At 43.8% G+C, this 22,500-nt stretch overlaps 1 long non-coding RNA gene across 2 annotated transcripts in view; it reads left to right on the plus strand.

Moving 5' to 3' along the window:
* The window catches only part of LOC147022826 (uncharacterized), a 184,562-nt gene that overhangs the window by 51,109 nt on the left and 110,953 nt on the right, over positions 1 to 22,500 (plus strand). Inside the window, exon 2 of one of the 2 annotated variants that reach the window (XR_015059710.1) lies at positions 2,274 to 2,319. This is a non-coding gene — a long non-coding RNA (uncharacterized LOC147022826). Of the gene's footprint in view, positions 1 to 2,273; positions 2,320 to 19,848; positions 19,944 to 22,500 lie in introns of those variants that run through there. The other variant, XR_015059711.1, reaches the window with a different exon arrangement.

Genomic DNA, 22,500 nt, shown 5'->3' on the forward strand with positions numbered 1-22,500 from the left:
AACAGAGGGAGGTGCGAGAAATTTACAATGGGGAAATGCAACTTTCAGGCCACCTTGTATACTTATTCTGTGTTACACTACCTCATTGTAAGTCATGTACAATACTCTTCCATCATCTGTATCCATTTTTCTCTGTTAGAAAAACAATCGAGAAAGGTTTCGATCATGAAGTGGAACATCATTGCTGGTGAGATGATGCTCATGTACCAAGTTTGTCATGTGACGGGGGGATTAGCGCATTTGCAAGCGAGGCTTACACATGGAAAGCCAAAACGAAAATGGAGATGAATCCAAAAGGAATGTTTGCTGTTGTTTTCCTGTGCATCCCTTGCGAAAAGCATTTGAGGACTATGAAATGGAGTTTGTGCTGCGTGTTTTATGAAACCGATTATGTTTCCTTTGGTTTCCAGTCATGCTCCATTACGATCACACAGTCATTTGATGTATTACCCACTACAGTGTTGTCGTACATTCCTGGCACAATAATAGATTGATAAATGGATGTCACTCAAAATATACAACTCGGTTAAATCTTAAAAGTGGATGCTTGTGCAACAGAAGAGGATGCAAAATATCATTTATTCTGATCTCATTTATGTTTCAGAGTTTGTTTGTTTTTTCATCTCACCCTTTACATGTTAAAACCATGACATTTGGCTTCTAATTGTGATGTCACATGCAGACATTTTGACCATGGGATTTCACCTGCTATGATGGCACCTGTCCCACTGCTGCAGATATCTTAATGGAATATTTCCAAAATATAGTGTTCAAATTCAATTTATCTACAAGATAAGAATGTACATTTTATGCTTATGAGCTGCCATTTATGGTTGCAGACCAATCACCCTGTATGTGCTCGAAAGAAAAATATTTACACTTAGAACTAACTACCCATTCTTAAGAAAATGTTGATCAAGTGGCTTGATCACAACGCAGTGCTAGTCATGGTCGATGGGTGATAGGAACGGTGAAGCAATGTGCTATGACCGGCAGCCACACCATCTGGCTGCTCTGCCATCCCACAAAGCAGGGCCACCCAGCAGTGGTACTCATAAATCAAAGTTTGCCCTTATATTGTTCACGGGTGTCTGACATCACTGAGCGAAAACACTTTGTCTCTTTAAGTGGGGATCTGCTACTCACGGAGGCAAGGAAACCCAGAATCACCAGAAACTGCAATGAATCCTTTTAGGATTTATGATAATACAAGCTATGTCTTTACAATTATAGTCTTTAAGATTGACTAATTTTGTGAAGTATGAGCAACTCCAGGGTGAGCTCATTTGAACTGAGCCACATTGCCCACCCTGGGTCAGCCTGTTCTTCTTCAGTGGAAAAATATAGCATGTACACACCAAAAATTCAATTTCTTTTTTCTTGAAATTAACTACGTAATCTCGCTTACAACCTCGAGCCTAAGGGCAAAAGGCCTTTCACTAGTCACCCCCTCATCCCATACCCTCCTCTCATTCTCCAGGCATCCCACAATCCTACTGATGTACAGTTTAGAGTTGCTTTTCACATGTAGTACGAAAAAAAGCACACAGTGAAACTCTTTGTGTGGCAGTTACGAGCCAATGAATGTGCTGGAATTGAGGTCAAGACCCTTGGATATTGGGACTTTCAACTACTGGCGAAAGGAAAGTGTCAGGTTGTTGACATGAACAGCTAAGCTCTATTGGAGGTGATGTGTGTGAGGTCATATCCACAGCATAACCCAAAGGATAAAACAGCAGAGAGCATACAAAGTGCCACTACCCCCACCCACCTATTTGCTTAGCCATTGTCACCCCGCAAGGTGGACACTACATTTCACTGTCAAGTTGGCGAAAAGGGAAAAGCTGAAAATAATTGATTCACCAGATGAAAAGAGCATGGGCTCTGTCAGACTGCACAGCAACACGGCTAAATGTGAGGAATGTGCGAGGCTCATGAGCATCAACAAATTATGGTCATTTTCAAAATAACTCATTTAATCTAAGAATTGCCTGTTTCAAATGATAAAGAAATATAAATGGATAATGTTTATAGAAATAAGCAAAATTTGCTAGTCTATACAAGGACTATCTAGACTGTGTATGGAAATCAAATCCATCCTTTACTGATTTATTCATGACTAGATGGATTACTGTTTCCAACAGGTTGTTCATTTTACAATTTAGCATGTTTAGAAATGTTCGCAATAGACTGGGCAGAGCATAATGTACCCCTCTCTCCCTGGGAGAGAGTATCCCCCTCCCCATGAAGTAATATCACCATGTCATTCCCAGGTCTAAGGCGCTTCCATAGAGGGATCAAAAGAAGTGCACCTCACAGGTAGGGATGACCCCCCCTCCAATCCCCCAGTTTTCTTATTTTGTTGTAAAAATGACATCCCTGTCAATACCTTTCATTTGAGGCGTGGTAGTAATGCATGTGTAGTGTTCTTGTTTTTGAAAAACCCAGAGAATGGATAAAACATGCGAAAAGAGACCTCCCCCTCATCCCCCCACTCCCCATTCGGAAAAAAATATCGTCACTCTCATCGTCTCAGGTTTGAGATGCTGCTGTATATATAATATGTATCTCTACATTGAACAGTTTTCGAGTTCAATTCACAGAGACAAACAAATATCCTTTATAAGGATTAGAGAAGATGTATCATAAAGGAAGGAGTAGAGAAGATAAATTATAAAGCAAGGAGTAAAGAAGATATTGTTACAGTTTCAGGTTTGCCACGAGTCAAAGCCCTCAGGTTCCTCCCGAAAGCCTGGTCCTGAGGCTACCAGCAGCAGATAACTCCCCGGTCTTGCGGGATGTGAAGCAACCATGAACGTCAATTAGCCTCGTCAATTATAACAGTGTTATCTGTTGAACTCCGTTTACCTGAGGAGGTGACTAAATTAACCGAGTTTCATGGCCCTCATACAGTGAGTGTACTCTGTCTAACGAGCAGTGCCAACTGATGGGGTACAACTTCTTGTCCAACTATACTTGTATACTGTGTTGGACCAATGGAGGAAAGGACAACTGAGACAGATTTGAAATAACAACCAACAATCTATTTATTTATACATACACACACAAGCAAGTAATCATTTAAAAGTGAGTATTTGCAGGCAAAAGGCACAGAAGAGCAGATTTAACCTTAACACATAATCTTATACATTCTTATTTACATAAGACACATGGCCATCATTCAATCCTGGGAGAATAAGAAGACAAAAAGAACTGAAAGGAAAAGAAAAGTATGGAGTGTGAGTTCGACTCCTTCCCTCACCTCACACAGCCCACGTCGTCCAGTCCAGTTCGACAGAATGACATAATATTATCTATGTTTCCAGACTTTATGGCCACCCTGGAGGTACGATCGCCTGTCCATGAGGTACAAAAAGTTCGCCACCTATGATGTCATAGGTCACATGGTTAGGCAGCTATGATGTTTTGAAGAAGAAACATTTTAAGATCTTCTTCTCCAGAACTGCTTGACAGATCGAGGGGAAACTTTCCATACATATTCCCCAAGCCTTGAGGATACTAGGGCATTCATGAATATATAATCAATAGGTCACATTGTCTGGCAGCCATATTGGTCTGAACAAAATTCTTTTAAAAATCATTATTTTGAACTGCTTCATCAATCAATGTGAAATGTCACAGTTGTGATCTAGTAGTCATGTAGAATATATGTTTTAAATTTCAACCTGATCGGACGCATGATCTGGCAGACAGAATTGTTTCATATTTTAAATCGGGGTTCAGGGATTTAAATAAAACTTGGTAGAAATATGTATAATGATGTAATGATGTGGGAGGAGGCATATCTGGTGATGTGATGTCGAAGGTTGCCGTTCTAGTTCACCATAACTCAACTCAGGTTTGTGATACACACAATTGCGTGTAACAACAAAATCAGGCTCACATTGCCCTGTCTCTTTCTCAATGCCATACCATTCAACTTTTTCCTTACCTGCTACTTCGTGGTTGTTAGAACACACCCCATGCGCGGTGGCTTGACATACCCGGGCATTGAGTCAACCTCGACAGGGTACGCCTCAAACACCCCGGGAACCGGCACGACCTCCGTTCCTCACGACCTCCTTGCCGACACCAACTCACTCTCCTCGATGGTCGTAGCCTCAGACTTGCTCACCGGCGGTCCAACCTCACCAGGCATAGGGGAGGTTCCTTCCCTCACAAATTCTCCCCCCCCCCACCACTGACAGCATGCTTCCCTTATCGTTGTTGCTCCCTCACACCCAATTCCTTGCACATCTGCAATTTTGTGCAGCGGTCTTCTTCCTGTGCATTCCAAGGAAATTAGTGTGTGTGTGTGTGTGTGTGTGTGTGTGTGTGTGTGTGTGTGTGTGTGTGTGTGTGTGTGTGTGTGTGTATATGTATATGTATATGTGTGTGTGTGTGTATATGTATATGTATATGTGTGTGTGTGTATATATATATATGTATATGTATATGTATATATATATATATATATATATACATATATATATATATATATATATATATATATATATATATATATTGTTACGTTTGAGGGGGGGGTATGCATTCAAAGGGTAATTAGGATGTTTAATTAGGTATGCCATGCTGTTCGAGTGTACCAGGATCTCGATGTAATAAGTAGCAATTCAGTGGTGATAAGTTGTCGAGTAAATGTCCATTTCTTCAAGGGGGAAATGATAATTGTCACGTAATTAGATAGGGATACGGGATAGGGTAAGTGTGTCTGCGTAAACCCCTTTTAGTATTCTCTGAAGGCTTGCCGTGACGTCACAGGACAGGGCTGCGGATGGCTCCACCCCGTGATCACGATTGGCGGAAGGCGACGGCGGAGGGCCAATAAACGGCTCGATTGGAAGTGACGAGGAAGGGAGCATAAAAAGGTTCTGTTCGGGGTCGAAAAGGAAGAGGAAGAAGATCGGTACCGAAAGACTGTTTTGGTGGAGGTTGTTGTGCTGGGAGCATGCTTGTTGTTGCGCTGATTCGGCCCTGGTTTCATCGTGTCTTGTAGCCTTGCTGAGCCTCGTACCTCACCTTGGTTGGCTCTGGGGTTCTGCTGGCTCGGAGTACGGGGTCGAACGGCGGGCGGACCTGCCTCCCTCTCCTGCTCGCAATTTGGTGCCAGAACTGGTTCCCTGGCGGCTGTGAGCGGACTTGGGCCAAGACCAGGAGGTCGACAGCACCACGGTTTCTCCTGCCCCCCTGACGAGAGCAAGGCCAGCTCGTCCGACGCCAATCCAGGGACTGTTGCGTCCACACCACGGTCCAGCCTGACCACCAGGAATAGCTACGTTTTGTGTGTGTGTGTGTGTGTGTGTGTGTGTGTGTGTGTGTGTGTGTGTGTGTGTGTGTGTGTGTGTGTGTGTGTGTGTGTGTGTGTGTGTGTGTGTGTGTGTGTGTGTGTGTGTGTGTGTGTACCTGGCGCCTTAGAGGGTTTGAGATTTGTATATTAATTGGAATTGTCTGTGTTTTCCCCACGCCCGATCCCACACCATCCCGTCGAATCGCCCCGGATCCCTCTTCTTGCTGAGTCTTGTTATTTCTGGTTAGAGGAATAAACGTTATCAACTCAGTGAAAAGCGACTCGTGCCACCTTCCTCGTCCCGTTTGCGGTAGAGCGATTAGAACCGCCATCTTTGGGTTATAAATAAATAAACCGCCTCCATCGTTTTGGCTCATTCCACGTTGGCGGGACTGTTCAAGTCCCGTGGACGTCACAATATATATATATGTATATGTATATGTATATGTATGTGTATATATATATATATATATGTATATGTATACGTATACATATCAAACGCACCTCCTGGGTGTTATGGTGAGCATCACCGCAGAATATGTCTCACAGCAAATACCGCATCACCGCAAATACCAACCATCTGTCTGCCACTCAGGCGATTGTTTACGCTTACGCAAACCATTCAACCAGAAGGCACGTGGTGCGATTGTCGGGTAAATCAACATATGTGGTGTGTGACGAGCACTCCCCCGATCTCCAATGGACACAAAGTCCAACACCAAAGCATCAACTCCAATCTGGAGGCCTCTGCCCAGCGATTCTGTCAAACAGACAAAGATTACATAGTCAACATTAGTTAAACATCAAATGGAGCCACCTATTCGGATTTCTGGATTCACCAAACCAGAGTTAAACACACACATATATACTGCATATATATATATATATATATATATATATATATATATATATATATATATATATATATATATATATAATATGTTGTACACACGTACATATCACACACACACATATAACAGACACATATATACTGCATACATTTATTTATATTTATATATATATATATATATATATATATATATATATATATATATATATATATATATATATATATATATGCCAAATCATTATGCGGACAACAAAACGAATTTCCATACCGGATCGGTCGAGGCCCGGGTTACCAACGACCGCCACTGGTACCGGTGGTCAGCAGGGTACCAGTGGAAATTGTGCTACTGCTGGGCCAAGGAGGAGAAGGAGACGGGGAAAGCGAGTCCAGAGGCAGTGGGAGAGGGGGAAGGGTAGAAGTGTGGAGGTGAGAGTTGGAACTCTGAATGTTGGGACGATGACTGGCAAAGGGCGAGAGTTGGCTGATGTGATGGAGAGAAGAAAGGTGGACATACTGTGTGTACAAAAGACCAAGTGGATGGGGAGTAAGGCGAGGAGCATTCGAGGTAGTTTCAAACTGTTCTACCATGGTGTGGATGGGAGGAGAAATGGTGTCGGGGTAATCCTGATGGAAGATTATGTCAAGAGGGTATTGGAGGTGAGGAGAGTGTCTGACCGAGTGATGAGTGTGAAGTTGGAAATTGAAGGGGTGATGATGAATGTCATCACTGCATATGCCCCACATATGGGGTGTGAGATTGAATATAAAGATTTCTGGAGTGAGTTAGATGAAGTGGTGGAGAGTGTATCCAAGGATGAAAGAGTGGTGATTGGAGCAGATTTCAATGGACATGTTGAGGAAGGGAATAAAGAGGATGAGGAAGTGATGGGGAGATACGGTCTCAACAAGAGAAATGTGGAAGGCCAAATGGTGGTTGAGTTTGCAAAAACAATGGAAATGGCAGTGGTAAATACGTATTTCAAGAAGAAGGAGGAACACAGGGTGACATACAAGAGTGGAGGAAAGTGCACACAGGTGGATTACATCTTAAGTAGGAGATGCAACCTGAAAGAGATTAGTGACTGTAAGGTTGTGGCAGGGGAGAGTGTAGCTCGACAGCATCGATTGGTGGTCTGTAGGATGACTTTAGAGGTGGGGTTGAGGAAGAGAGTGAGGGCTGAACCAAGGACCAGAGGGTGGAAGCTGAAGGAGGAAGACTGTTGCGTGAAATGTAGGGAGGAGGTGAGACAGGCGTTGGATGGTGGTAAAGATGGGTGGGATGATTGGGCAACGACAGCAGAAGTTGTGAGGGAGATAGCTCGGAAGGTACTTGGTGTGACATCTGGACAGAGGAAGGAAGATAAGGAGACTTGGTGGTGGAATGAGGAAGTACAGGAAAGTATAAGGAAGAAGGTGCTGGCGAAAAAGAAGTGGGATAGTCAGAGAGATGAAGAAAGTAGGCAGGAGTACAAGGAGTGGCATCAAAAATCCAAAAGAGAGGTGGCAAAGGCCAAGGAAAAGGCATATGACGAGCTGTATGAGAAGTTGGATACAAAAGAAGGGGAAAAGGATTTATACCGATTGGCAAGACAGAGGGACCGAGCTGGGAAGGATGTGCTGCAGGTTTGGGTGATAAAGGACGCAAATGGGAATGTGCTGATGAGCGAGGAGAGTGTGTTGAGAAGGTGGATTGAGTACTTTGAGTTGCTGATGAATGAAGAAAATGAGAGAGAGAAGGTTGGAAGAGGTGGAGATAGTGAATCTGGAAGTGGGGTGGATCAGTAAGGATGAAGTGAGGACTGCTATGAAGAAGATGAAAAGTGGAAAGGCGGTTGGCCCAGATGGTATAACTATTGGTTTAAATACTTGGGAACAACTGTCCAAAGTAAACCGAGAGTGTGGGAGAGAAGTGAAAAAGAGAGTGCAGGCAGGATGGAGTGGGTGGAGAAGAGTTGCAGGAGTGATTTGTGACAGAAGGGTAGCTGCAAGAGTGAAGGGGAAAGTATATAAGACGGTAGTGAGACCAGCTATGTTGTATGGTTTGGAGGCGGTGGCACTAACAAAAAGACAGGGAGCGGAGCTGGAGGTGGCAGAGTTAAAGATGCTGCGATTCTCGTTGGGAGTGACGAGGATGGATAGGATAAGAAATGAGTATATTAGAGGGACAGCGCAGGTAGGACGGTTTGGAGACAAAGTGAGAGAGGGGAGATTGAGATGGTTTGGACATGTGCACAGGAGGGAAACGGAGTATATCGGGAGAAGGATGTTGAAGATGGAGCCGCCAGGCAGGAGGAGAAGAGGAAGGCCAAAGAAGAGGTTCATGGATGCGGTGAGGGCGGACATGCGGGTGGTTGGACTGTCAATGAAGATGTGGAGGATAGAGCGAAATGGAGACGGTTGGTCCGCTGTGGCGACCCCTAATGGGAGCAAGCCGAAAGAGGAAGAAGAAGATATATATATATATATATATATATATATATATATATATATATATATATATATATATATATATATATATATATATGTCTTTTAAATTTGCAACGCCCTCCACTGTGCTCTCCTAGCACAAATTAACTATGAATTTGAAAGTACTCGGGTTCTAAATCCCACTCCTGATCAATAAATGTTGATCAGTGTTCGAATCCGACACTCCTGACTCAAATGTCGAAGTCAGCGGGTTTTAAAAATCCCACTCCTGATGAACCGAATGTCGTGTCCATGCCGATGAAGATCAACACTGGACGGATAGACTGAACTTACTTTTACTCCCTTGAACTTCATCCGATTAATGGCGGGTTTGCGCACACAGAAATCGCAAGAAGCACATGACACTTAACTCTTTTAAAACCAGCAGGTATATTTCCCAAACCAACCAACGAAAAACCAAATATCGATGGTGGAGACGCTGGCAGGTTTAGGTGCGGAAGAATGGGGATCATGTAATCGATAATAAATAATTATATACATTGAGAAATAAAATCAGTTGCCACACATCGGATTTCCACACACCAGATTTATTCACAGACGGGGATGGGGAATGAAAACCGGATGAGGCCTCATCTGTGGTGGACAAGCAGGTGATTAGGATACGAAGGCACAAGGACAGGTCGACGAATGGGGCAAGGCAGAAACGATGAAGCAGAAACATGGCAAATGCAGTAACATGAGAAGGCAGGCATGAAGGCGCAGACAGAGCAACCATTTCTCCTCAAGGTGATTCTCTCTGACTCCCTTGGCACAATTCCAATTCCCATAAGACATCCCCAAAAAGTCTGCCCTCTCTGGGTAATGAAAACTCCACCCCTCCGCAGGCGACAAAAAGCTCCTCCCCTTGTTCTCTGGACAATGCAGCCCCTCTCAACAGAGCTGACATTCTTGTCGACCTCATCCGGTTCCTCATCCGGTGGGACATTACAAGGGGTTGCACGTACAATTTTCTTAACGTTAATCCCTAATTAATAATTTCCATGCACCATCCCCTGTATGGTGCACATTCAAACAAGACAATTCTTAAGCTATATTTCCCTACTTAATCACATCGAGATGGGTAAACTACTCGTACATGGACCATACTACGCTATACATTTCGATCTATTCAAGGTAATACTGGACAATGAAGAATGCCGAAAACAAAAAATATGTACACATCAATGACATAATCACCTTTCCCATGCTCACCATTGATGAGACCCGAAGAAACTGTCAATCACTTCCATGAGCAGAAGATGCAACAAGCCTTGAGGGAAGTCATGGAGAATTAGAGGAAAACAACAGAAACCTCAACCCCCCCTCTCCCAACAAAAGTAACAATACACATGGAAAAGAATTAAATTAAGAATGCCCACAAAATAGTGCTATTTGCAAAGAAAATATTCAACAAAATTCAAATTTTCTTTCAAGCATAAATGAAAGAACCCTCCATGTCCAAACTGTAATTTCCATTCATCACAAGGCCAAGGAAATTTTGCACACCCAGCACATACAACATGGTTGGGGTACCAACATGAAAAATCACTTTCACCTGCTTAAGGTATGGAGAAGGTTGCAATATTGTTGCATAACTTCCATTGGCGGAAAGACGGTAAATTATTGGGATGAAAAATGCTGGGATGTCCTGCAATGAAATGGGAGCTTAGTTTTACTTCCATCAGACTGTTTTTATCAGATTGGTCAACCCTGCAGCCAACATTTCCCCAAATCAACAGACCAGGCTGGAAGATTGCTCGGAGCATCGAACTGCCCCTCAGGCCAAAAACATCTTACCAAGCCTCATTATATGAAATCAAGACATTGTGAGATTGCACGAGGCAGCTGCAAGAGACTGCAAGCACTGAACCACTGCATTCGATTAACGTCAAATTCAAAAGAGGCCATTCAATGCCATATGGCTGGAAAATGCACAGTGGAAGGGGGTGGAGGGGAGGTGAGGTTGGAATTGTCATCTTTTGTCTTTAGAATAAGCCACTTGGGATGGAATATACACTGAAGAAGGTCAGACAATGAAAAACTTGTATTGATACATTATAACCATTTCTTTCTGCACAAATCTTTAAAATGTGATACTTTCAGTTTCTTAAGTAATAAACAAGCAAAACGTTTCCATCAATTACAACATAAATCGAAAGCTGAAGTTCGAATAGTGACTGAAATCATAATAGAAAATCAATAAGTACAGGGTGGGTAGATTTGGGCCAAAAACTTCCCCTGGCCAACCTCACACGATCGTGGGAATGATTGGGCCCATTGCAGAAGAAGAAGAAGTAGTAGTACAGTGTGGTTGATGAAACTCACTTGTGCTGCAAGCGATTGCACTGCTGCACATACACAATTGTCGTGTTGATATTGTCTGGTATCCTGATGAAGTCTGCTTAGAAATGTTTGGGACTGTTATGCAGCCATTTCAGGACACACTTTGAGAATATACTCGTTATTCATAAACTTAATATTAACCAGATGTACTAATTTAGTGATGAACATCACTTGGAACTTTGAATCCATTACTGCTCGAGTATTAATGCTCATATTTGCTGTGTGAACATGATTTTTATTGGTAATGTGTCATTCCCTGTGATGGAATACTTGTCTGTTGTCAGTGTATTGTTACGGATTTGGAAACCTTGTGCACACAAACAGCCAGTCCCCGTAGTTCAGTTATTTTGATAAGTATGTGTACAGTTAGAATCCATCCCCTATGTGTAATGGGAATTTCGTGTGTGCGCTGAATTATTTTATAGTTAGGTTATTTAGATCTCCAGATCCCCTCCACTTGCGGTCACGGTGTCTTTCAGCACTTGCGCCCTCGCCTAGCGGCCCTAGCATACGAGGCCAGGTCCTCGCGTGCTTGATTCGACTTCCTTGAATTGGTCTGCATTCCAACACCACGAGGCAAAATCGTGTTTCTCTAGCAAGAGGGGTACAGACACGTGAAGAGGGGGCGAGGTTTTCCCGGCTCGACCATAACCCTGCCCAGAAAGGGTGGATCCATGGAGGTCCTTGTCCAATCAGGGTGATCAGCGCGTCAGCTCCACCAAGGCCCCGCCCCGCTTAGAGCGGTCAAAAAAGGATGACACGACCCTCAGTGTGTGTGTGGAGAGTTCTTGTGCTCGTTTGAGTTCAGAGAGTTCTTGAGAGTTCTTTGGAGGGAGCAGTTCTTGGAAGGCACTTTTGGTGTGCTGTCTTCATTGCTGGAGCTCTCAAGCCTGGAGTCTCCACTGGCCTTCTACAAGGAGCGGCCCTGGATCCGCTATTCACCATTCAAGCTCCCACGGACCACGGGCCCCACACGTGCAGTTGCGGATCAAGCCGCACGAACGCGGCCAGGTACCCCGACAGAACTCTGACCCCCAGCTCGACTATCCCCTTGGCTGCGAGGGTCGAATAAAAACCAATTGGGTCCTTTTTCTTTTGTGTGTGTGTGTGTGTGTGTGTGTGTGTGTGTGTGTGTGTGTGTGTGTGTGTGTGTGTGTGTGTGTGTGTGTGTGTGTGTGTGTGTGTCTGTATGTGGTGCCGTCCTATAAGTAAAACTGTTCAAGTGTTTATGATCATTGTAAATATTTGCTTGCTTATAGTCGTGAATAGGTCTACACCTCGTCCCTTTCTTTTATTCCTCTAAATAAAATAATTGTTTAAATGTTCCAGTTCGTTTCTGTCCTTTCTTTGATTGACCCAGCATGGTTCGGACTTGAGAATTAGTGAGGCCGTTTGGGCCGGTAAGTTGTCATTGGGACCAGCACGGCTCTGGTAATTCCGCTCGGTTACGCCGGATCCGAGTCGGTACCTGTGACTCGGTCCGGACAGAGTCGGCCGAGGGTGTGGTTTCCCCGGTAGCTAGACGGCGTGAGTACTTAGGTAAATTGGAATAGACAAGTGGACCCAACCTCACGCCGTCGAAATTCCGGGTGTTCGGTGGGAGACGGCTCTACTGCTCTACCTAGTGGTCGTTTATTGCCACCGAACCCTGGCCCACAACAGTATTGCTTGTCTCCCTTCATTGCAAAAAAATGTTCCAAACCAGAGTTCTGCAACTAGTCTGGCCTTTCTCCTCGGAAGACCTAGTAATGACTAACTTGCCAACTAACCTCTCCTGTTCCTCATCCTCTTGGCTCCTCTGACTAATTCCTTATCAATTCTCATATCTCTCTGGGTATTGTTAGAGATCAACGTCGATACCGCGGAATCTTGCTGTTCGCACAGGCCAACTGGCAGAGAGTGAAATCTATCCTCTCTCAAAATGTTAGGAATTGGTATATTATTAACTACATCTCATATTGATTTCACCCTGGAATACATTCACAAAACCTACTCTCTATCTCTTGTGTCCGTGGCTGTCATGGTGGCTGCGTAGCACATCTTGGCTGTACTCCTGTTTTCCGCTGTTCTTGCTGTGCTATATCGCCCACCCCTTCCTTTCTCACGTGCTACTTTTCTTACCTTTTTTGAGAGAGAGAGAGAGAGAGAGAGAGAGAGAGAGAGAGAGAGAGAGAGAGAGAGAGAGAGAGAGAGAGAGAGAGAGAGAGAGAGAGAGAGAGAGAGAGAGAGAGAGAGAGAGAGAGAGAGAGAGAGAGAGAGAGAGAGAGAGAGAGAGAGAGAGAGAGAGAGAGAGAGAGAGAGAGAGAGAGAGAGAGAGAGAGAGAGAGAGAGAGAGAGAGAGAGAGAGAGAGAGAGAGAGAGAGAGAGAGAGAGAGAGAGAGAGAGAGAGAGAGAGAGAGAGAGAGAGAGAGAGAGAGAGAGAGAGAGAGAGAGAGAGAGAGATTGTTTCATGGAAGGGTGTGTCAAGTGACTTTTTGAGGACTACAATAGCAACTCCTCCTGAAAAGAGTTGTAATTTGGGTTCTATGATACAGTGTGTTTCATTATTTACATTATTGGCATTCATCCGTTTGTTGGCCGATAAAATGGTAGCTGAACATGCAAATTGTGAAGCCGTGTTTGAGAATCTCACTGCAAACACGGAATAGTCTGCACTCCTCCGGAAGGTATTGTGGTTGAGATTGCTGTGTTATGCATAGGTAACCTGATTGGGATTGAAAATGTCCGTGTTGTGTCACGGATGAGGAAATGAGTAATTGTTTTTGTTTCAAGCGTAGCTTTGGTTTTTATCTACATATAATTTTTTCCACATAAGGTCAAGGCTCCTGGAAAGAACAAGAACACAGAATGGATCAGGATGCAACAGAACAAAAGGAACAGAAGAGGAAAGGCGGGGGGGGAGGGCATGGGGGGACGCCAACAACAGGGTTGTGCGACAAAATAGGAGACTTGGATAAATAAGGGATGCGGGGAGGAATGAGAGTTATGGAAGGATGCAAGGGGTTGGCAAGATGGATACAGAAGCAAACTCTCAGGAGGGAAAAACTGGAAATTTGGAAAGAGGTGGGCTTGGGAGAGGGGGGTGGGGGTAGAAAAGATCATGGTTTTGGATGGGAGATGATCTGAGATGGTGGTGAACAGCTGTCTTTAAGACCTGGAGGGAAAAATGATATTGAAGTGAAACTGGAAGTTGGTTCCACAGGTGGGAAAAAATGAAGAACAAATGAGTGGAGATGAGTATTGATTCTGGATTTTGGGGGGTTTCACCAGAAGGGCGTTTCTGGTGGAACGCATGCACCCTGCAGAAACCTAATGGGGACAAAACACAGAAAGGGCAGAGGGTGCAAGACCAGAAAGTACGTGGTAGAAGACAGAGAGACCACTGATCTGTCTGAGATGGGAAAGTGATAGGCCCATAGACTCAGCTTCATCACAGGAGATTCCAATGATCTTGAAGACCTTGCTTTCCACAGCATTAAGCTGAGAAAGGTGTGAGGCAAGGGCACCAACCCAGAGGGGAGAGTGATACTCCATCAACCTGTGGATGAAAGCCTTGTGTGTAGATATGAATTCAGGTGGGCTGAGGAAGGACTTTGCATGACAGAAGATGTCCAGTAAGCGACTGGCATTCATGTAAACACCGCCGCATGTAAACATGCAATGCACTGGACTCATCTATTAAAACCTTTGAATGGTTTTAATATGGTGATGAAAGTGTGCAAGTTGATAAACACGAAGGAGGTATAAGACAGTCGTAACAAGGTATCTCTTGGGGAACCTTCAGATGTATCATGTTGTCTTGAACCAGAAGAGTCTGTAACATGCAATAATGGACTGAAGGGAAATGGATGAGGGAAATGGAGGCATACATTCTTTGGCTTTGCATAATCCATAGTTTGCCTATTGTCTTGGTGAATGGTCGTTTATTTTGCATGTTTTGTCCATGCATGGGGGATCAAAACTGGGTAGATTCTTCCCTTTAAATATGAATCGGGGTTACGTATGTATCACGTTTCCATAGGAATCGAGCATAACCCTGTTTTTAGGGCTTGCTGCAAACAAGCTACAACCCTTTAAATACAAATCAGTCAATGGCAAACAGGCCGACGGCTCGTTAAGCGCATCTCAACCTGAGGTATACAAGACCATTATCTTGGCCAGCTATGGGAGAATAATGTCGTGAAGCAATGTGACAACACAATGGAACATCGAAAGAGTGGTTGGCAGAGGGATTGCTGGTTGCCTGCGTTTGCCTTTAGTATTCGCTGCATCTTGTAGTTACAGTGGCATGTCCATAACAACTGTGGTGAGGAAGGTAAGATGGACACAAGAGATATGATGATGGATAAGAATGTAAAAGGAGTAAAATTATAATTGTTTTTTTTTGGACCAGTGATTGCTCGTGTAATTTAGTTACCCCGTGCGTGAAGCAAAAAGTGGGATGAAGCAATTGGTTCACTTTTTCTGCCTACAGACATCAGTCTATGATCAAGGAACAACTTCATTTTAATCGAATGCTATATTTTGAACACTGCAGAACATGAATCGAAACACGAATCTGCAGTTGAGCAGTACTTTGGCTCTGAATTTGGCAATGGTGTATGGAATCTTATCCTGAGTGTGCATGCGCACCGAGTAAGGGAATTGTTTTTGTGTGTCTGCCTGTCGGGCAGTCAAACAAAATTGAAAATCATTCCACACAGAGAACTGACTGTTTTTTAGCAACGTCAAAAAGGACACAAACAACAGGCACAAATAACTAATTTAACATATTAAATAAGGTGGTGTAAAAGATGGTGCATCAACGGTGGTAAACTTCCTCAAAAAGTTGTTTATTTTTCTTCAGCCTTTAATTTTTTTTTATCTTATTTCATTTGAATTATGTACTTGACCGTTGTAGAACAGAAATCACCTTTTTGCTGCTTCCAAAAACCTCAAGTTTTGCAGTACTTGGACAAAATATTACACCATTTAGCGCCATCTTGACAAATCATATTTGCAGCTTGCGCTCTCTGGCGAAGGTATATTGAGATGCAGCCCCTCCTCCACTATCCACAACTGTGTGGACCTCTAACATCCAAGACCACCGCTTCAACCTGACAGATCTCTCAATCCAATTAATTGCCAATAAACCGGACATCATCTGTTTAAAAGAATCCTTCCTCCCACAGGGGGTCCCTGATGCCTTAGCGTCTCTCCCTGGCTATTGTCTCCTCTGGTTTGACTGACATGAATCCCGTCCTGGTGGCAGAGTTGCACTGTATATCAAGAACTCCTTTCTCACTCTCTCATTGCACTGCTATTACATCTCCCAAACCCCAGGAGTACCTCTGGCTTCCCCTCTGCTCCCATATCATGTTTGTCTGGGTGTTGTACCGTCCTCCAAATAGTGACGACTTCATTTACATCTCTCCCTCAGACGACATGGACAAACTTTTAACGACTCATCCCAACTCTCTCTTCCTCAAATGTGGTGATTTAAATTGTCACCATGCCAACTGGCTGGGTGTTAGTACCTTCCACACCAGCCATGGCACTTCAGCAAAGGACTTTTTTGACTCCATGGGACTGACTCAATCTGTAAACTTTCCAAACCCGGATTTCTCTCAATGGCAAATCCTCCCTTCGGGATGAGGTTAACACCAACTTCCCTGAAAAAGCCTCCTGTTCGTCCTCTGCTCTAGTTGGTTGATCTGATCAGGAAATCTGACAAATATCAGGAAAGACAAAGATGTGACATTACAAACCAGGTCGAGGTTAGTGAATACTCTGGTATTTCCAGTTGCAATGTATGGGTGTGCATCATGGACAGTGAAAAAGAAAGCAAGGAAGAAGACTGACAGTTGAAAAATGTTTTGTTGGAGACGAATGTTAAAAATTCCATTGACTGCAAGAAGAACAAATAAATCGATGGTTGAAGAAATTAGACCACCATGTACATGAAAGACTCAGATTCAGAAAACAGAAACTGTCATACTTTAGACGCATCATGCATGCAGAAATCGAAAGTTTGGAGAAATCATCCATGCTCGGTGTGATCGAGGGAAGAAGAGGACGAGGCAGACCTTGTATGTGCTGGATGGATGGAGTAAAGGCTGCAACCAAGCTGTCTCTGCCAGAGCTTTGGGAAGCAGTGCAGGATCGGGATGTTTGGATAAATCTGATCATGAATGTCACCAGAAGTCAGACACTGCTTTACAAAACTAGATGAGATAAGACTGTGTGTTAATGGTTTTCCCCAAGTTCAAGAAACCCGAGTTAAACTGAACTGCCAAGTTCCCAAAACACAATTCCTAGAAGTTTTCTAGCCAATGGCCAAAGTTTGAATTTTTTTGCAGGTGGCGTTCAAGAACATCTCCACTTTATGCTTGCTCACTTTGACTCTGGGATGATACGATGGCTCCAGATCTCATCATACAGCACAATCTTCAAGGAATCATCTCGTTTGCTTTGGCAGCATTTCAATGGCCAATGGAGTTGCCTTTAAGACTATCAGCCTTAAATATGAGCAGAGCCCACCCTGACTGCATCTTTAAAGAGCGAATGTTGTTTCATCATATTGGAACATTTCTATAAATAACAACCTTTGCCAACCTCGCTTGTGTTACGTATGTAGCACACGGGGTATATGTCAGAGAAAACAGAAATTAACATGACCAATGAAAGGAATGACAGATCGTGGATAGTGTGCAAGGTGGTTTGTGACCTAAACATGACCAGATTGGATCGATAATGCCTCGACGGTCTTGTGGATATTGCTACGAGGATGATCCTTTTTTTTGTGTGTGATACTTGCAACGGGTAAAATGTACTGGCATGCTCATTTTACAATTCTCAGCTGTATAATTACAGGTTACAAAGTATGTTTCACCTCTTTGTTCATTGATGCATTTTAAGATGTTTTTTTTGAACCATCAGAGTGGTGAAGTTGTCCTCCATTTTGATTAGTAAACACACTAATTGATCTGAACATTTATAGACAAGTTTTTGAAAAGTGCAGTGTAAAGCATGTACTCAACAAAGTAGTTTGAAAAATTTATGGCAAAGTTATCCCACATTATGGTGCAGGATTTGCAGGTGTCGTTTTGTTTATTTATTTGTATATAGCAAGTGGCTGCGTAGTCGCTTCATTTTCTGGAGACGCAGCTGTGTCGCTGATTCAATGCCCCTGTTATCAACATGCTGGTACTCATTTTGCCAACCTCAGAAGGATGATAGGCTGAGTCAATCCTACCTGGTGTTCATTCAACGGAATCACAGGGACTTTAACTCAAGACCCGAGGATCTTCAGCCAAGCACTTTAACCATTAAGTCAACACTAGGCCTGCAGGTATAGTGATGGACATGCACTAACGTTTTACAATGATTTGAAGGAGGTTGGTTCAATATTGTGCGAAACAACATTCGGTCAATGTTGAGATAATCTATTTTAGATTTTAAAAACCATAATAATTCACATAATAAGTGCCGTGTATGTTATTTATTGGTGAATGGTGACTGAATATACATCTTAATTATCTCAACATCGACTAATTCTGGCGATGCACTATATTGCACAGACCCTTCATTTATCGAACTGTAACAATAGGCTCAACCAATCGAATCGATGGAGTGCATGGAGGAGTGCAGATATGCTGTGCATTTGCTCCGAATCAGAAACTCCCAAAAAAATTTACTGGACCAGGATGAGAGAAATGGTTTGGATTTATTTTCCTTCAGTCGTAAGCCACATCCTCAATCATCTGCAGTGGGATGAAGTATGAGCTTCTTCCTGTTAGTATTTCATTTGAACCTATTCGTGAACATCGAACATATGTAACTGGCCGTGTGTGAAGCATGAATCGGGGCTGAATGCACAGATGCAGTATTTGGTAATGCTGACTGATCATATGTAAATATGATCATTCAGCATTACGAAATATTGTAGTTTGTTTACAAATGTAATAAGGTGGTGACAATCTTCCCGTGTTAGGAAAGGTGGGGAAAAATACCTCTCTCCATCTCATACAACTTCCTTGCTCAATCAATCCTTTAGATAGTGCTTTTGATTGAGGAGCAAAATCTCACAGTGCTTCACAAAGAATGAAGAAGTAACGAAAGGGGGGGGGGGGAGGAAAAGAAGAAAAAGCATTGGTAAAGAATGGGGGTTTAGGGGAGAGATAAAAACTGTAATTGATGAGGCTGTGGTTTTTAAAAGGTAGAGAGGCCTACAGCTGAGGAGCATATCTAAGAATGCTCATATTTGTTCAATATCCTGCATGTCTGCACTCGACAATTTTCTGGGTGATGTTAGATTGGGCAATTTCAGATATACAATGATCAGGATACGGATTCTTCTCATTGACCTGGCAGCAAATGGCCACTTGGGTGTATCCTCGAAGCTGCGTCTCTTGACCGGAGGGAGCAAAATATGGAGCAATTGATGTGTGCGATCGAGTAACGGCAATCGGAAAATCAAGGGGCTTAGTTGGCCTGCATCATTTCACTGGTGCAGACTGTGGTGGAAATTTGGCAGCTTCTGCCGACCTGTCATTGACCAACAATGGTGCAATTGTGCAAACATTTGAGAACTTGGGAAAAGACCTGTTCAAACTTGAGGCTCTTGGAGATCAAAGGCAAGAAGACACATTTATTCGAGAGAAGAATCTCCCCAATGAAAGATTCATCTGCAAACTATATTCTGTGAGTAGTCGCCATAAGACTCTCCCTGCTCTTCAGTGGGAGCTATTCCACAAAAAAAACGTTGTGGGTGAGAAGCTATCTCCGACTCGAGGGCCTCTACTCCCCCACATTCTGCGAGCTAACTATTTCCAATGCGGGGTAAAAGTCGTACATTTTTTCCAAAGCCCATGATACCTCCACTTGGACAGAATGGATGGGAAATGAATCCTGAAGGTGGAGATCATCCGATAAAATACCTTAATAAACCAGAAACCCAGGCTGTCTTGGAGCTCGTAAAGTGTGGCTGCCATAGCTCGTGTAAGTCGGCTAACTGCTCCTGCCTGAAAAATGGCCTCCTTTGCACTACTTTGTGTAAATGTGAGGATTGCTTTCACGTGATTGACTTTTAAAATTATGATGATGATGATGATGACTTGTGAAAGAATTAACATTTTCCGCTTTTTTTTAGGATTAATGTTATCTGTATGTATAATATATCACGTATAACGTGTGTGTGTGTGTGTGTGTGTGTGTGTGTGTGTGTGTGTGTGTGTGTGTGTGTGTGTGTGTGTGTGTGTGTGTGTGTGTGTGTGTGTGTGTGTGTGTGTGTGCATAATGTTATGCATAATATGTGTGTATATAACAAGTGCAATACATCACGTATACCATGTGTGTATATAACAATATGTATAATATGTGTATAAATGACAACCGTGCATGTGTATGTGTAAATTATGATTCATGTATGAATGTGTGTGCCTGTGTATGCGCCACCGCCACTGGTAATCTCCACTCGCGAGTCTCTAAGGCTGAACGGAGCCTTCCCCAATCCTGAAGCATCCATCCTCACCACAGCAAGCAACCACGATTCATGGACCAAGCTGTCTCCTTATCCATGGCCCAACATAGCCATCCCCAGTACAAAAACATCCAGCATAACCGCAGCAAGCAACCATGGTTCATGGACCAAGCCGTCTGCTTATCTGTGCTACACCCAACAGAGCCTGATCCAGTCTTGAAGCACCCAGCTTAACCACAGCAAACAACCATTATTCATGGAAAATGCTATCTCCTTATCTGTGCTTTGCCCAGCATAGTCCTACCCGGTCTCGAAGCAACCAGCTTAACCACAGCAAGCAACCATTGCTCAAGGACCAAGCTGTCTTCTTATCCGTGCTCCTTGTAATGTGACCACGTGACCCAGTGTCCTCTGTCTGACTACCGTTTAACGAGGAACACGTGATCGCCTTATTGGGGAATTGCGCCCTCGATGTGTACTTGCTTTACTTACCGTATCAGGTGCAGCTGAGTGGAGCTTCCAAGTACGCATCGGCTAATAAGCAGATTTTGGGGTATAACGTCCCGGCTATGCTAATGTGAGGACCATGGAGGAAAAGACAAAAACGAGCTGGGTACATTTATCATGGAGCAAATTTATTTAACAAATTGAAGAAAGTTATGTGGCACAGTAGGGGTTTATTCACAAAATGTACAGCAGGGGAAAGCAAGGAATTTGTGGTGCAGCAAAAGAAATGCAATATTCACAAAAGAAGAAGACAGTGCAGATTTTTCCCAAATAAACTTATACAGGTTTAACTTGCACTATGACAGGCGCCATCACACACACACACACATACACCCGAGGAAAATTAAAGATAGTCCAGAAAGATATGAAACAGTTGATGACTAGCGACCTCTTGGTACCTGGCACGATCGGCAGACTGGCGCAACCCAAACCCTTAGGAAGGGGAAAGGAGGGAGGAAAACATGAAGGTGTCTATGGTGTGGGAGTGAGAGGTGCGAGTGCAGTGCAGCATGCCGTGCGGTGTGGTATAAGAGGAAAGTGTGAGAGGTGTGAGTCAGTGAGGTTCATTCTGAAAACAACGGTTGTTCGGAACTTGCCCGTGCCGATTGCTCTTGTGCATCCACAGTGGATGATAGATAGATGGTAGAGAAAGATGCGTAAGAAAAAGACCTTAACGAAGTTGTGTAAGAGTCTGTAAATGTTGGCTGCTAGATGGAGTCGAACTGAGCATCGATGAAACGGGGAAGGTCCCCGTTCTGCTAATCACTTGCTCTGCTCCGATTCCTCATTCAGTCGCACTGACTCGTGGCGCTATTCACTCGACGCTGTAGAGCTCTTGTCTGGTTGTGTCAAGAGGTTAAGTGAACCCTGCCCAGTCTGCCGAAGTCTGCCCCCTCCAAAGTCTGCTGATATCTCTCTCTGATTCTGAGCTGAATTGCTCCTTTTATGGGCCCCTGAGCAAGGGAGGAGTTAAAAATTGGATCAAACGAGGCTGTAGGCGTCTTAAAGCTTCCTCAATGGCGCACAGCAGTCGTCCTGCACCGAAGCCATGCCCCGCCCCACCCCGCCAGGCAATGGATTAAAAAATGGCCCCGTTCGCTTCCTGACATTGTCATGCATCGGAGCTCTGAGATTAGCATGGGATGAGAGTCTTTGAACGTGCTCTCCGGCCCCGAACGTGTGCTGGACTTCATTGAAGCATGCCCATTTTGGGAAACTCAGGCACTATCTGCATGTCTTTGAATGAATTCCAGCACAAACTTGCTCTTTGAGTTACACCCTGAAACACCCTGATGTTCATTCCCTCGGCATCTTTGGCACCTTTTGAGACGGTGGCGAAGTGCCCAAGGGATAGATGGCAGTTGCGATGGTTGTAGAGAGGTGAGAGTAACGTGGCATTTGTGGTGAAGAGGGAGGAGGTTTTCATAACTGTGGCATTTCGGCGAAGATGGAGGAGGTGTTCGTAGCTGTGGCGTTTTGGCGAAGATGTGGATGTAGGTTGTTGTGGAGATTTTTAGGAGATGTATGGAGTGGTTATGGTGAGCATTTCAACGTTGTGGTGAGCATAAT

The sequence above is a fragment of the Eptatretus burgeri genome, chromosome 7, assembly GCF_056783735.1.
Source record: "Eptatretus burgeri isolate ZD-2024b chromosome 7, Ebu_testis_v1, whole genome shotgun sequence".
Taxonomy (NCBI): Eukaryota; Metazoa; Chordata; class Myxini; order Myxiniformes; family Myxinidae; genus Eptatretus; species Eptatretus burgeri.